Raw genomic sequence first — 13,885 nt, 5'->3', positions numbered from 1 at the left:
AGTTGCTCAGTCATGTCCCACTCTGCGACCACATGGACTTCTCCAGGCCAGAATACTGGAGTGGTTAGCTGTTCCCTTCTCCAGGGGATGTTCCCAAACCAGGGATTGAACCCAGGTCTCCCACATTGCAGACAGATTCTTTACCAGCTGAGCCACCAGGGAAGTCCAATTAATTGGAAGTGCATGCATACATGCTAAGTCGCTTCAGTTGTGTCTGACTCTTTACGACCCCATGGACTGTAGCCCACCAGGCTCTTCTGTCCATGGGATTCTCCAGGCCAGAATACTGGAGTGGGTTGCCATGCCCTTCTCCAAATTAATTGGAAGGACTGATGCTAAAGCTGAAGCTTCAATACTTCAGCCACCTGTTGGGAAGAGCCGGCTCGTTGGAAAAGACCCTGATGCTGGCAAAGACTGAAGGCAAGAAGAGGAGGAAATGACAGAGGATGAGATGGTTGTATGGCATCACCGATTCAATGGACGTGAGCTTGAGCAAACTGCAGGAAAGAGTGAAGGACGCGGAAGCCTGGCGTGCTGCAGTTCATGAGGTCTCAAAGAGTCAGACACAACTTAGTGACTGAACAACAGCAACAAGCCACTCAGGAGCACCCACCTATTTGGTGATTCTGGATCCAAACCCCAGTGCCCCATTTCTCAGCTCATCTTTCCCTCCGACTCCTTAATTCCCCAAACTCCCTTCTCATTCATCTGTTCTCAGCTCTTAAGTTCTGAAGGAGGTGGGGTACAGTGAGAAGGGGAATATGGGGAGAGAGCAGAGTTCTGGATGTTTCTTTTCATCCCCAACATCTGTTTCCTCTGCTTTCTTTGTTTCCCTGACATCAGCTATCCTTTAACATCCAGACAAAATCAGCCCGAAATCCCCTTCTACAACCAGAGAGAAATATAAGCTCCCCTCAAGATTTCTTCAGCTTCTCAGAAGTGTGCCTTTCCCTGCTGCTGCTGCTGCTAAGTCGCTTCAGTCATGTCCAACTCTGTGAGACTCCATAGACGGCAGCCCACCTGGCTCCTCTGTCCCTGGGATTCTCCAGGGAAGAATACTGGAGTGGGTTGCCATTTCCTTCTCCAATGCATGAAAGTGAAAAGTGAAAGTGAAGTTGCTCAGTCGTGTTCGACTCTTAGCGACCCCATAGACTGTGGCCCACCAGGGTCCTCCGTCCATAGGATTTTCCAGGCAAGCGTACTGGAGTGGGGTGCCATTGCCTTCTCTGTGCCTTTTCCTAGTTATCTCTATCTCATACTTGGTTTTTCTTGAATTTGTCAATCAGGGTCATCTAGGCTTCTATTGTTGCTTTTTAAAAAATCCTCTTCTTGGTATTGACCCAAACAAAGAACTCAGCCCCCTCTTGATGTCTTAATGTACTTCCCAGTCTCACTCACATGGAAGACTATATTTTTACAGGAGGTTGGGGATCATGGTAAGGTGTTTCTACACAGTACTGTACAGCCTGTAATTGAAGAGCATTATCATGACTATTCATAACAAGCCCGGTCACTCATCCTCTCCATCTCTCTCTGCTACCCAACCTCACAGCACATCCTCCCTCCCCCCAAGTAGATACTTTTCCTTTCTCAGCCTAAACTTTCATCCTACTCATTTATTAATTAGCCTAATTAATAAATATTTATTGAGTGTCTACTAGGTGAGAGTCAGGGGATACAAGAGTAAACAGCAAGGTAATAATCCTTGTCCTCATAGAGATTACATTCTAAGGAACTCTGCAAACCCTCATTTGGGAAATAAAAAGGTTTCAACACATTAAAAGCTTGAAAGGTGATGTCTTAGAATCTTTAAGAAAACATTTAGAGTCAACCATAGCAGGTTGCTAATTTTCCTATTTATTCCTTTTAAAAGGAAGGGGAGCTGGAGGGAGGAACTGGCTCCTGTGTTTTGGGATCCAGTTTCCTTTTTTACTTTCCTCCTCTTTGAAAGGACTATTTCCTCCTCTATTCTCTTAGGCTGTGCTAACCACCTCCTATTTCCTGCTTAACCCTCTCTGAGACACGCAAAACTGCACTTCCCACCCTACCCCCACTCCATCTCACCCCTGCCTTCAAGGTTATTATATCCAAGGGCTCCTTCCCACTGAGCCCTGTTGCCCACTCATCTACCTCACCACGCTTTCTTCTCCCACCTAAATTAATTCTCTTGGCCTATTTTGAAGATGTTATCTGTGCTGGCGGGATGTGCTGCTTTGTAGGTCATTAAACCGTCCTCATATAATTTACCGATCCCTCCAATGATGCATGTCTGACTGTAGATATCACCAACAGATGTCTGGGGAGTTACATTCTACCCGGAATACGCTCTCCTGCAGTTTTAAGAGTTAGACTGTGCATCTTTATTCTTCCTCTCCTCCTCGGCTAGTGGGTTTCACCAGACATGTGCTGCTGTTTCTTTTATAGGATTTCCTTTTTAATTTCTCCAGCCCATACCCAACAGATCATCTTTGGAAAGTCACTTTACAACTGGCTGAGATTATCAGGACATGGAAGTCCTCTGTCACAGCACTGCTAGGTGCAACAGACAAGAGACCTTAGATGGCTTTCTACACGTGCCTCTATTCCTGTGGCATCTCAAGAAAGAAAAGCTCCAGCAGGAGACTGGTGTAGACATCACAGATGAAAGGACAGCGTCTAACAACATGCACTACCCAAATGATTCTGTACTTTTATTATTTACCTGGACTCCATCTTGTTTAAAAAAAAAAACTGGGGAGGGAGGCTCTAGAGGGAGGAGACATATGTTTACCTATGCTGATCCATGTTGATGTATGGCAGAAACCAACACAATATTGTAATTATACTTCAATTAAAAATAAAGTTTGAAAAATTTGAGGAGGTTTACAAAAGTGCATATATAATATTATAATATATAAATCCCAAACAAAAAACAGGATGCATCAACATGGATGGACCTCGAGATTGTCATTCTGAGTGAAGTTAAATCAGAAGCAGAAATATCGTATGACATCCCTTATATGCGAAATCTAAAAGGATATGATACAAATGAACTTACTTACAAAGTAGAGACTCACAGACTTAGAGAATGAACTTACAGATACCAGTGGAGGAAAGGGGGGTAGATAGAGGAAAGGGGGTTTGGGATGGATAGGTACACACTGCCATATTTAAAATGGACAGAAAACCAATAAGGACCTACTGTATAGCACAGATAACTCAATGCTATGTGGCAGCCTGGATGGGAGAGGAGTTTGGGGGAGAATGGATACATGTGTATATATGGGTGAGTCCCTTCACTGTTCATCTGAAACTATCACAGAATTGTTAATTGGCTATACTCCAATACCAAAGATTTTTAAAAAACAGTAAGGAAACTCAGTTAAAAAGGAAAGAAAAATGAAAATATCCTTTTGAAAGAATTGTATATAACTTGCCTGTTATGAGAGTCTCTGTAGATCTTTGAAGGCACTGACTAGCTTTGGCTCTGAGCCTCCTAATGGCCAAAGCAAAGAGGACAACACAGCTTCCTGTGAAGCCCATCTGGAGAGGGGAAGGAGGTCCTATTAGGGCACGTTTATTTTTTCACAATGACTTGAGAATATTTTATACATCTAGTGGGTGGGGTCAGTAAGCCTAAATATCCTGCAGTACATAACCCTCCATAGCAGGGTTGTCCCATCCAAAATGCCAATCACATACCTTCAAGAATGACTGACTTTTATGATTCATAAGCCAAATTCAGACTAGTAAAATTCAGACTAAAAGCCAAAAATTCAGACTAGTAATTCAGGAGAAGCACTGAGACCAGAAGACAATATCCTTCTGAGACCTAATAGAGACTCAGTGGTGTAACACACAACATCAAGACCCTCTAAGAGATGTAAGGAGATTTCTATCACCATTCCTAACATCATCCAGAGAGAATTGCTATTGAGGGGTTTCATGATTTGACGTAGCCGTTAATGGAGAAGTTCAGCCTGATAAATCTGTCCCACAAATGTGTGAAATGAGTGCCGGGTTCTGTTCTAGACCCTGCCCTGGTACCCCTGAGGGTTATAGACCCCACCTCTATCTCAAGGAACTGATCTTCTAACAAGGCCACAATCCCTTCAAAAGCAAGTTAGGAAATTGACCAAATAAAACCCCAAACTGTCTCACTTATCTCTCTGATAAACATATAAACCAGTCTTTGAAATAAACCAATAGACTGATCAGGCAACTCAAAACAATGAAGAAAAACTATGGCAGCAACCTCTGAGAAATCTGTTTTGTTCTGGTCAGGGTGCTTGGTGCAAGCTCTAGACATTTATTCTGGCTCCCTTCGGCAGAAAAGAAATTTGTTGGAAGATTATCAGTGACCCACGGTATGTGTGGGAAGCCAGAGCCAAGTGAAACATCAGTAGGAGGCTCGCCACGGAGCCCAGCAGCAATGCCCTTGGTGTGGCGCAGCTACTGCAGATGAAGATGAAGAGCCATCAGTGCTTGTCACTCAGTCCTGACCCAAAATCCCAGGCTGGGATCTGGTTGGCCAAGCCTAGGTTACACTTGGCGGCCAGGGTGCAGATGAAAAGCATCCGCATCCACCCTCGGCAAATTCTACAGAGGGACGAAGGCTGTGTGTCCAACTACTACCACACCCAATAGAGGATGCACACAGCTGAAATGTGACGCTTGTCCCCAACACCTGATTTACATCTCTGCTCAATCAACAAGTGTGTGCTTGACACTATTCTGAGCACCAAGGATGTGAGTGAGGAGACCAAAGTTTCTGTTCTCATGAAGTTTATATTCTAATGTGTGCTTGGGTGGTGGAGTAGGTAACGAACAAACTAATTAAGACACTGTGTGTTATGGCCTCAAGGACTCTGGGTATAACAAAAAGTGGGGTTAGAAGAGCTGGGGGCTGCAATTCTACATAGACTGGATGGGGGTGTCATGTCATATGGATGGAGGGTCATGCAGGTATATGAGGGAGGAAAATTTCCAGCCAAAGGGACAGCAAGTGTAAGCCTGAATCAGGAGCACACTTGCTGTGTTTACAGACCAGCAAGGGGCCTGCGGCTGGAGTAAAGTGGATGGTGAGACTAGACAAACAGGGAGATGATGCAGGGTGCTCTCAGCCATGTTGGGGACGTGGGCTTTAACCTTAAGTGAGCTAAGAAGATCTTAGAGAATTTGATCAGAAGAGTGGCTTGATTCAACTAATGTTTGAACAGGATCCATCAATCTTCTGGGTTAAGGATCAACTTTTCAGGTGCAAGGGGGAGGCCAGTTCACCCCTAGGTCCCTCTCCTGACCACTGCCCTATGACTGTGGAGTGGAGAGTTTACAGGCAAAGGGGACCCTGGCGAGGTTCCAGACAAAACTGTATTGAAACTCAGGAATGTGAAGGGTCCACTGTGTTTCACTCTCAGGGCTGAGGGGAGAACCAGGCCTCCTAACTTGGTCCTGGGATATTTTCACCAAGCTGCAATGACAGTAGAGGAAGCTTGGTGTGTCTTACTCTTTTGCCCAAGGATGATGGAGCGTGGCGTACATTCTGGGGATGAAGAGACTGCCCTTCTCGGGCCTCTCCCCCACACTGGGAAAGGAATAGAAGCTTGAATGGCAGCACTAGACAAGACGGTACCTTTTCCTGCTTCAATCACCATCCATGTGAAAGAGGCAGTCTTTATGCACTACATGTTGTAACACGTGGCTTTCTTCCTCAACCTTCACCCCAGCCTGACTCCAGACGATAGGTTCAGGCTGGACTCTTGATCTGAGCCGTGGAATCTGAAGGCTGGCCAAGCAGTTGAGATGAGGCAGCCTGGCCCAAAAAAGACAAGAATGGCCAATCAGAATCACTCTCTGGAATTTGAATTAAGAAATACCAATAAAAAGAGGTTCTCAGCAGTGGCATCTGAAGCTAAAAGTGAATATAGATGCAGAGCTGGGTTAAGGCTTATGGCGAACAAGTGGTGAAGGAGCAGACCTACAGAGAAAAGCACAAAGGCCTGAGTACTGTGGTACCCATAAGAGTCACAGGAGGGGCTGGGTCATACTCACGCCAAAGCATTCACAAGGAGAACCACGAACCATCTTTGTCCAAATTCCCTGAGACCAGCAGTGTGGCTTTTTCTGAAAATGGGTATATGTACAGTAGCATCTCCTTCTGAATGTCCAAGCCTTAAAGTACCCACCTCTGCTTAGCCAGTCTCCACATAGGAACACACCCAAGATAATGTCACACATTCTCCTTAGAACCACCCCTTCATATAAGTGAGATCATATAGTATTCTTTCTCTGATTGACTTATTTCATCCAGTATAATACTCTCTACATTCATCCATGTTGACCCAAATGGCAGGGTTTTGTTATTTTTTATGGCTGAGCAATATTCCATCATATGTGTACATGTAACATCTTTTTTATCTATTCGCACACACAGAGGTTGCTTGCACATCTTGGCTATTGTAATTAATGCTGCAGTGAACATAGGGGTGGGTGCAGATGTCTTTTTAAATTAGTATTTTCATGGGAAAAATACCCAGAGACAGAACTGCTAGATTATATCATAGTTCTGTTTTTAGTAGAACTCCATACTGTTTTCCATAGTGGCTACACCAATTTACATTCCCACCTACAGTGCACAAGGGCTCCCTTGTCTCCTCATCTTTGTCAACACTTACTCCTTGTCTTTTTGGTAATAACCTTTCATACAGGTGTGGGGTGATATCTCATTGTGGTTCTGATTTGAAGTTCCTTAGTTTGTCTTAGTTTGGATCTCCAAAAGCAAAGTCTGAGATGGGGATTCTTAAGAATGTATTAGGGGAGTGTGCTCAGGAGAAAAAGAGCAAGAAAATGAGAATAGGGCTGAGGAGAAAATAAATGAAGGATATGGCTTAGATGGCTTCAGTGTGGTCCCATCGGGAGCTCTGGAACATAAATTGTACCACAAAGTTGATCTTATGTCCAAGAAGGATTACCTTCTACCCCTTGTCAGTCATCAGCCTCTGGTGGGAGGTGGGATATGCAGAACTCCAGATGGAGACAGCTTCCATGTGACCAAGGGCAACTCTGCGAAGATAGCAACTGTGAGTTGCTAGGAGCCAATAGAGCACTGGAGGACAGGGTGGATCCACCTGGTGAGGAAGGTCTGGGTCAGTCACCCACTCATCCTCTAGAAGCAGCAGGAAAAATGGGGTGCAAGTTTTCGACACATTCTGTCTCTGCACAGGACAGAAGACGCTTTGGGGCACCTGAGAAGTTGTTCTGAATGACTGTATAAACATCAACTGTGACCACTGTTACCAAAGAAGAATTCTCTAGTACTGGAGCAATGTCAGATTTTAGATTGATGGTTTTGATTTTGTCTTTGTTTTCATTTTAAACCTGGGCCCCTATAGTTGGCTGAATGGTGGTCTTCCTCAAAAGACATCCCCATGTCCTAAATCCTAGAAGCTGTAAATGTAACCTTACTTGAAGAAAGTGTGTGTGTGTGTGGCTGGGGGGTGTGGGCGGTTGGGGGTAGTCTTCACTAATATAATTAAGGATCTCAAGTTGAACTGGGTTCTAAATCCAAAAACAAGTATCTTTACAAGAGACAGAAGAGAAAACACAAACACAGATAGACATGTGAGGATGAAGATGGAGATTAGAGCCATGCAATCTACAGCCAAGGAATGCCTAGATAGTGCCCCCAGAAGCCGGAAGGGACAGGGAGTGGAATGTGTTCCCTAGAGCCTTTGGAGAGGGTGCTGCTGCTGCTGCTGCTGCTAAGTCGCATCAGTCATGTCCGATTCTGTGAGACCCCAGAGACAGAAGCCCACCAGGCTCCCCTGTCCCTGGGATTCTCCAGGCAAGAACACTGGAGTGGGTTGCCATTTCCTTCTCCAATGCATGAAAGTGAAAAGTGAAAAGGAAGTCGCTCAGTCACGTCTGACTCTTAGTGACTCCATGGACTGCAGCCTACCAGGCTCCTCCGTCCATGGGATTTTCCAGGCAAGAGTACTGGAGTGGTGTGCAGCCCTACAAAAACCTTGATTTTGGACTTTGGCCTCCAGAACCACCAAGGAATAAACTTCAGCTGCCTTAAGCTACCCAGTTTATGGTGGTTTATTACGACAGCTTCATGAAATTAATACAAATCTCTTATCTGCCTGGTGTTTTCCAAGTTAATTACTCAGAGCCTCAGCTTCCTAATATGTAAAAAAGGATAAAGAATCTCATAATTTTCAGAGGGAAAAAAGCACATGGGCACTCAAGAATTGACACATAACAGATGTTCAATGAGCCTTACTTTCCCATCTCTCTTCTGCCTATACTGGCCCTAAACGAAGCTGTATGAAGTAGGTTCTCACTCTGCCTTTCCACTGTGGCAACCCTAACACCATAACCATAGAACCTTAGCACCTCTCCTCTCACAGATGTATGATGTCTCTGTGCTACCAAAGATCAAAATAAGGCCAAACAGAAAATTTTCAATAAAGCATAACTTCAATGATAGCCTATTGGAGGATCAAATATATACATATTATTAGTAGAGAGTTTGAATTTCCACAAACTGAGCACAATCACGTAACCAGCATCTAGATCGAGACACAGAACATTACCAGCTTCCCCTCTCCCAGAAATCTCACCTGTGATCCTTTCCAGTCACTATTCCCCCACAAGGGAAACCATGATGCTGATGAATTTTGCCTGTTTTTGAACTTCATATAAATGGAACCACATGTGTCTTTTGTGCATGTCTCCTTTTGTGCCATGTAATGATGACTCACCTGTTTTATCTGTAAGGGTAGATTGCATGTTATTATTGCTGAATAACATTTCTATATGGGGACTATACAATAGTTAATCTATCTATTTTACTAATGATGAATATTAGGGTTGTTGCCCATTGTTGGCTATGACAAATGGTGCTTCTATAAACATTCTAGTTTATATCTTTCAGCAAACATGCTTATGGGCTTCCCTGGTGGCTTAATGATAAAGAAACCACCTGCCAATGCAGAAGACATGTGTTCGATCTCCGGGTCAGGAAGATCTCTTGGAGAAGGAAACGGTAACCCACTTCAGTATTCTTGCCTGGAGAACTGCATTGACAGAGAAGCCTGGCAGGCGAGAGTCCATGGGGTCACAGAGTCCGACACGACTGCGTGACCAAACAACAGCAACATCAAAGCATACCTAATGGATTAATCTGGGAAAACTGACCTCCCTATAGTATTAAATCTTCTAGAACATGAACATGGTACATCCTTCCTTTTATTTAGGTGTTTTAAAATGATCTCTCAAGATCTGTTTTATGCTTTTCTTTGAAGTCTGTCAACATCTTCCCTTAGATTCACTCCTAGTGTTTTATTAATACATTTTTGATGCTATTGTAAATGGTATTGGGACTCTGTGGGACTTTAAGGGGGCTTCCCAGGTGGCTTTCGTGGTAAAGAACCGACCTACCAATGCAGGAAACATAAGAGATGAAGGTTCGAGCCCTAGGTTGGGGAGATCCCTGGAGGAGGAAATGGCAACCCACTCCAGTATTCTTGCCTGGAGAATCCCATGGCCAGATGAGCCTGACAGGCTACAGTCCAAGGGGTTGCAAAGAATCGGACATGACTGAAGTGACTGACTGACTGACTGGGATTTTAAGGCGATGGAAATTTTCAATAGCTTGACCTTTATTGCCTCTCCAGACAAGGAATATAAGATTTCCTTCAATTAAAATTGTAGAAGGAGGAAAATTATTCCAAACTGTTAAAGCTGGCAAAGGGGAAAACAAATGTGATCAGAAGTTGCAATTAGTCCATTTCAGTCATCAGTGACAAATTCCAGCTTTCATCATCAACGGTATCTAATAAGCCCTAAGCCCTTTTCCAGAAAAGTACCCAAAAGAAACAAGTTGAAATTCTGTGGTTTATGTAAAATAGATTAATTCTCTTGATCTTTGGCCAGAGTTTAGTACTTTCTCTGATTTCAAAACTTGAAAAGGGAGACAAAATCCAACATTTATATACTCTATTATGTGTCAAGTACATTTACATAATTATCTCTTAATTCTCATGATAAACCCATATGCTGTTAGCATTTACTCGATTTTACAGTTGAGGAATCTGAAACACAGAGAGATTAATGCCCCAAATCACACTCCATCAGTGATAGAAATGCAAATCCAGGCCTGACAGATGCCAAAGGTAATTTTCCCCTCCTTTAAAAGTACATTAATTAGTATCTTTTCAACTATTAAAGGAATGTTCATTATAGAAACTCTGAAAAATATAAAGTATGGACAACTGGTTTTTATAAATACATATTTTTCAGTTAATATTGCTTCATGGTAACTACCTTATAATCTTACATATTCTTCTGACATCATTCTAATGTATATATAATTTTGTATCAGTTAAATCCAGCATATTTTTTTAACCAACTGTCTTTCATGCTGGACCCTTAAATTTTGTGTGTGTGGGTTATTCTTTTTTTATTAATTAATTTATTTTAATTGGAGGCTACTTACTTTACAATACTGTAGTGGTTTTTGCCATACATTGACATGAATCAGCCATGGGTGTACATGAGTTCCCCATCCTGAACCCCCCTCCCACCTCCCTCCCCATCCCATCTCTCAGGGTCATCCCAGTGTACCAGCCCTGAGCACCCTGCCTCATGCATCGAACCTGGACTGGCGATCTATTTTACATATGATGGACCCTTAAATTTGTTTTTCATAGAATTGATAACTCTGCAATGAACTACACAGGCATTTGTATCATTACAACTTTGCATACACTTACAATTTCTCCTTTATGATAAATTCCTCAAAATATTCTCCTGGGTTAAAGGAATAGACATATGTGAAGGCTCTTTAATATACCTGGCCAAGTCCTCCCCCCTACACCTGATGCCCCACGCCCTTGAGATGGGTCACTGTTCCCCCTCCCCACTGTCTGAAAGAGTGGCCACCACTTTGTCTTTGCCTGTGTTGGGTTTTATCACTTAGAAAAATACTTAACAAATTGGATAGGTTTAAATCATATAAATTTATATTTCTTTAATAGTGATGTTAGACATTTACTTCTAGGCCACATGTATTTTCCCTTTTGGACACCACTGTTTCTCAGAATATGGTCTGGTAATTCTGGATTACCTGTGTTAGAATGCTGAGGTGCACAGGGAATAGGCAGATTCCCAAGTTTCAAACCAGACTTGATCAGACCTTAGTTGGTGGCCTAAGAGGGGAATCTGATTCAGTTAGTGCTTTGCTATCAATTCATATGCTTCTAGACTTTGATAACCACCATCTTCCTCCATCCTGCCTCTGCCAAGTCTGTCCCTAGGAGCCACAGGCCAATAGCCAAGTCTTCATTCCGTGAGAAGCAATAATCCTCACATGATGCTCTTGCTCATCTATATCATGTCAAATGTGCTTTCAGGTACATTAATAGTTGCAGAGAGACTTGTTGAATGTAATTATTCAATCCTGGCCATGTGAATAAACTACAACACAGTTTCAGTGGTCCAGGGTAGGCAGCCACTGTGAATTTAGCCTCTGTGCCAAGAGATCTTAAAAGCAGAAGGTACAATTTTTATTTTGAAGTGTTCAAAAAAAAAATACTGTAAAAGCTATTAAAGCTACACCTAGAAAGCCTAGCAAAATAACATGCCATCCAGCACTGGCCTCTGAGGGACAGAGGGGAAGTACACCTGGGTAGGCTGCTCAGCCTCTCTGAGCTCGCCCACCTCCACTGACTCCGGTCTCATCAAATAGTGACAAAAGGATTGTTTTTCCTGAGGATGGCATGCATATGTTTACAGGCATTTGGTTTCCGTTTCTCATGCCTTACAGGGAGTTCTAGGGACATAACATCTGCAGTGGTATTATTTGGGGGCCAGCTATTTTTTATTATGTCTGGGCAATTCAAACAAGCAAAACGTAATTTCATTAGCAGTTTTAGAACTTTATAGCCCAAGGAGTACCTATGGGTTTTTATTACCAAGAGGCCAAAAGAGCCAGGTCATAGGCCAGGACTGGTAGGATGAGCAGATGATGACACACCACGTTCTAAGATGCAGACCGTGTGGGAACCTCTTAAGGAAACAAGCTAAAAATGTCCTCTTCCTGGGAAGGAAGAGAAAACAATTTTATGTATGGAGCCCCTTAGTCCTGCAGGTGCTACATGCTATTCATACACTCCCTCTTTATCCTCATGACACTGACCCAAGGTGGCTCTTCATGTCTTCATGTGGTTGGTACCCATGCCATGACGACTTGACCAAATGAAGGGTTGTTTTTACTTATGTGCAACATGTGTAGAGAGTGCCTTTGACAGAGTTGGTGCTCCATGGATGATCAGAGATGAATGAATGAACAAAGGAAGCAACAGCAGACACTGACCTGTGGCCTACTGATGCCAAACCCCCTCTTCCTGTTGCATCATGCTGACAGAGGGCTGGGCGTCAGCAGAGTTGCCTTTTCTGTCCAGAAACTATGTGCTGGCTTGACCCAGAATGGACATATTGGAATGTCTATTGGACATATTGGAATGTCCATAGATTCATAGACATGCTCAAAATTTCATAATTTAACCACAGATCTCTCTCTCTCTCTCACACACACACACACACGCATAATCAGGGCTGGGATGCCCACTTCTTGAGCTCTACTGCCCCAACCTCAGCTGAGCTCTGCCAGGAAGAGAGCAGACAGGGCTCCCTTCACCCTGCTCCCAACCCCTCCTTGAACTCTGCCACTTTCCCAGCCCAGCAGAACTGTGCTTGCTGCTCTCTGCTGAAACCCAGGGAGGGAAATCATTTTCTTTCTAGCCATGCTGAGCACAGCATGCAGGGTAAGGCTGAACTCTGTCAAACAAACAATGCAGAAAACCCAAATTAATACTGAGATGGACCCAATTCTCTGACAGGCGTGTTAAATGTGATTAAAGCTGCATAGCATTCCCCGCATACCCATCTGCTGCATTGAGGAGCCCACAGCTGTTCTAATTTCCGACGACATACAGTTTCTTGTCAGTTGTGGCAAAAGCATCTCATCTTGCGCAGTCTCCAGGCCCTCCCTCCCTCATCGGCTGGCCCTGGCCAGCTTCTCTAAGCAGTCGCTGATATCCACATGCCTCTGGCCGTGGGTCTGTGGAGGAATGTGTGAGCCCTGGCTGGTGCAAAAATGTGTGATCACAGGGAAAGCTTAGCGCTTTGGCGGCTGGAATGAATCTCTTGGATCCTAAGCTGTGGTGACGCCACCACCTGCGGCTCCTGCTGGCTTAGGCTGTGGGGTGAGAGGAAAGAACAGGGACGAAGCATTTTGGATGCTAAAGGGAGCTGCCCCTGAGCAGCCCACCAGCTACCACAGAAAGAGCTACCACAGGAACAGATTCTGAAAGCTCTTGAAATCCAGTGAGATCCTGAAGGCTGAGGATCCTGGGGAGAGGCAGAGAAGCAGAGACAGATGGGGTTCTCCTGGGTGAGGGAAGGGGGGTCCACAGAAGCCACTGGAGACCTTGAGACCCAAGGGCACAGAAAAGGCAGAGGACAGTTCATTCTGGGATAAGAACCAGGCTGGCCAGCATCTTCATGAAAAGATTTTAAATGTTGCCCCCTATAGGAGTGTGGCCTTGAGCCAGGATACACACCAGGCAAGCATGGGATTGTTGCCCTATTTGTCCCTTTGACCAGGAGTCCTTGTGCAGTGAACCACCTGTGCAACCATACCCACCAGCTCTGGACAAAAGAAGAGGTCAAAAGTTACTTGGGGAGATCACCATCCGAAGCAGGGAGACAAGATGAGGGAAAAAATACCTGCCCTCAAGCAAACAATAGGAATAAAGTTAGCATATGAATGTGGAAAATACAAGGAAGCCAAAAAGAAGAGCCAGGAGAAAAATAGGAAAACAGAGTAGCAAGTGGATTC

The 13,885-nt window shown here is 44.0% G+C and overlaps 1 long non-coding RNA gene across 2 annotated transcripts in view; it reads right to left on the bottom strand.

Moving 5' to 3' along the window:
- The window catches only part of LOC147366833 (uncharacterized), a 115,598-nt gene that overhangs the window by 95,271 nt on the left and 6,442 nt on the right, over positions 1-13,885 (bottom strand). Inside the window, exons 1-2 of one of the 2 annotated variants that reach the window (XR_015169096.1) lie at positions 6,951-7,106; positions 5,612-5,791 (exon numbers count right to left, since the gene is read on the bottom strand). This is a non-coding gene — a long non-coding RNA (uncharacterized LOC147366833). Of the gene's footprint in view, positions 1-5,611; positions 5,792-6,950; positions 7,107-13,885 lie in introns of those variants that run through there. The other variant, XR_015169095.1, reaches the window with a different exon arrangement.

This window comes from Bos grunniens, chromosome 8 (genome assembly GCF_055505025.1).
Source record: "Bos grunniens cultivar Pamir isolate PY7600 chromosome 8, Bosgru_T2T1.0, whole genome shotgun sequence".
Taxonomy (NCBI): domain Eukaryota; kingdom Metazoa; phylum Chordata; class Mammalia; order Artiodactyla; family Bovidae; genus Bos; species Bos grunniens.
The sequence above is the reverse complement of the archived record's forward strand: the minus strand, read 5'-3'. Positions and strand labels throughout refer to the sequence as shown.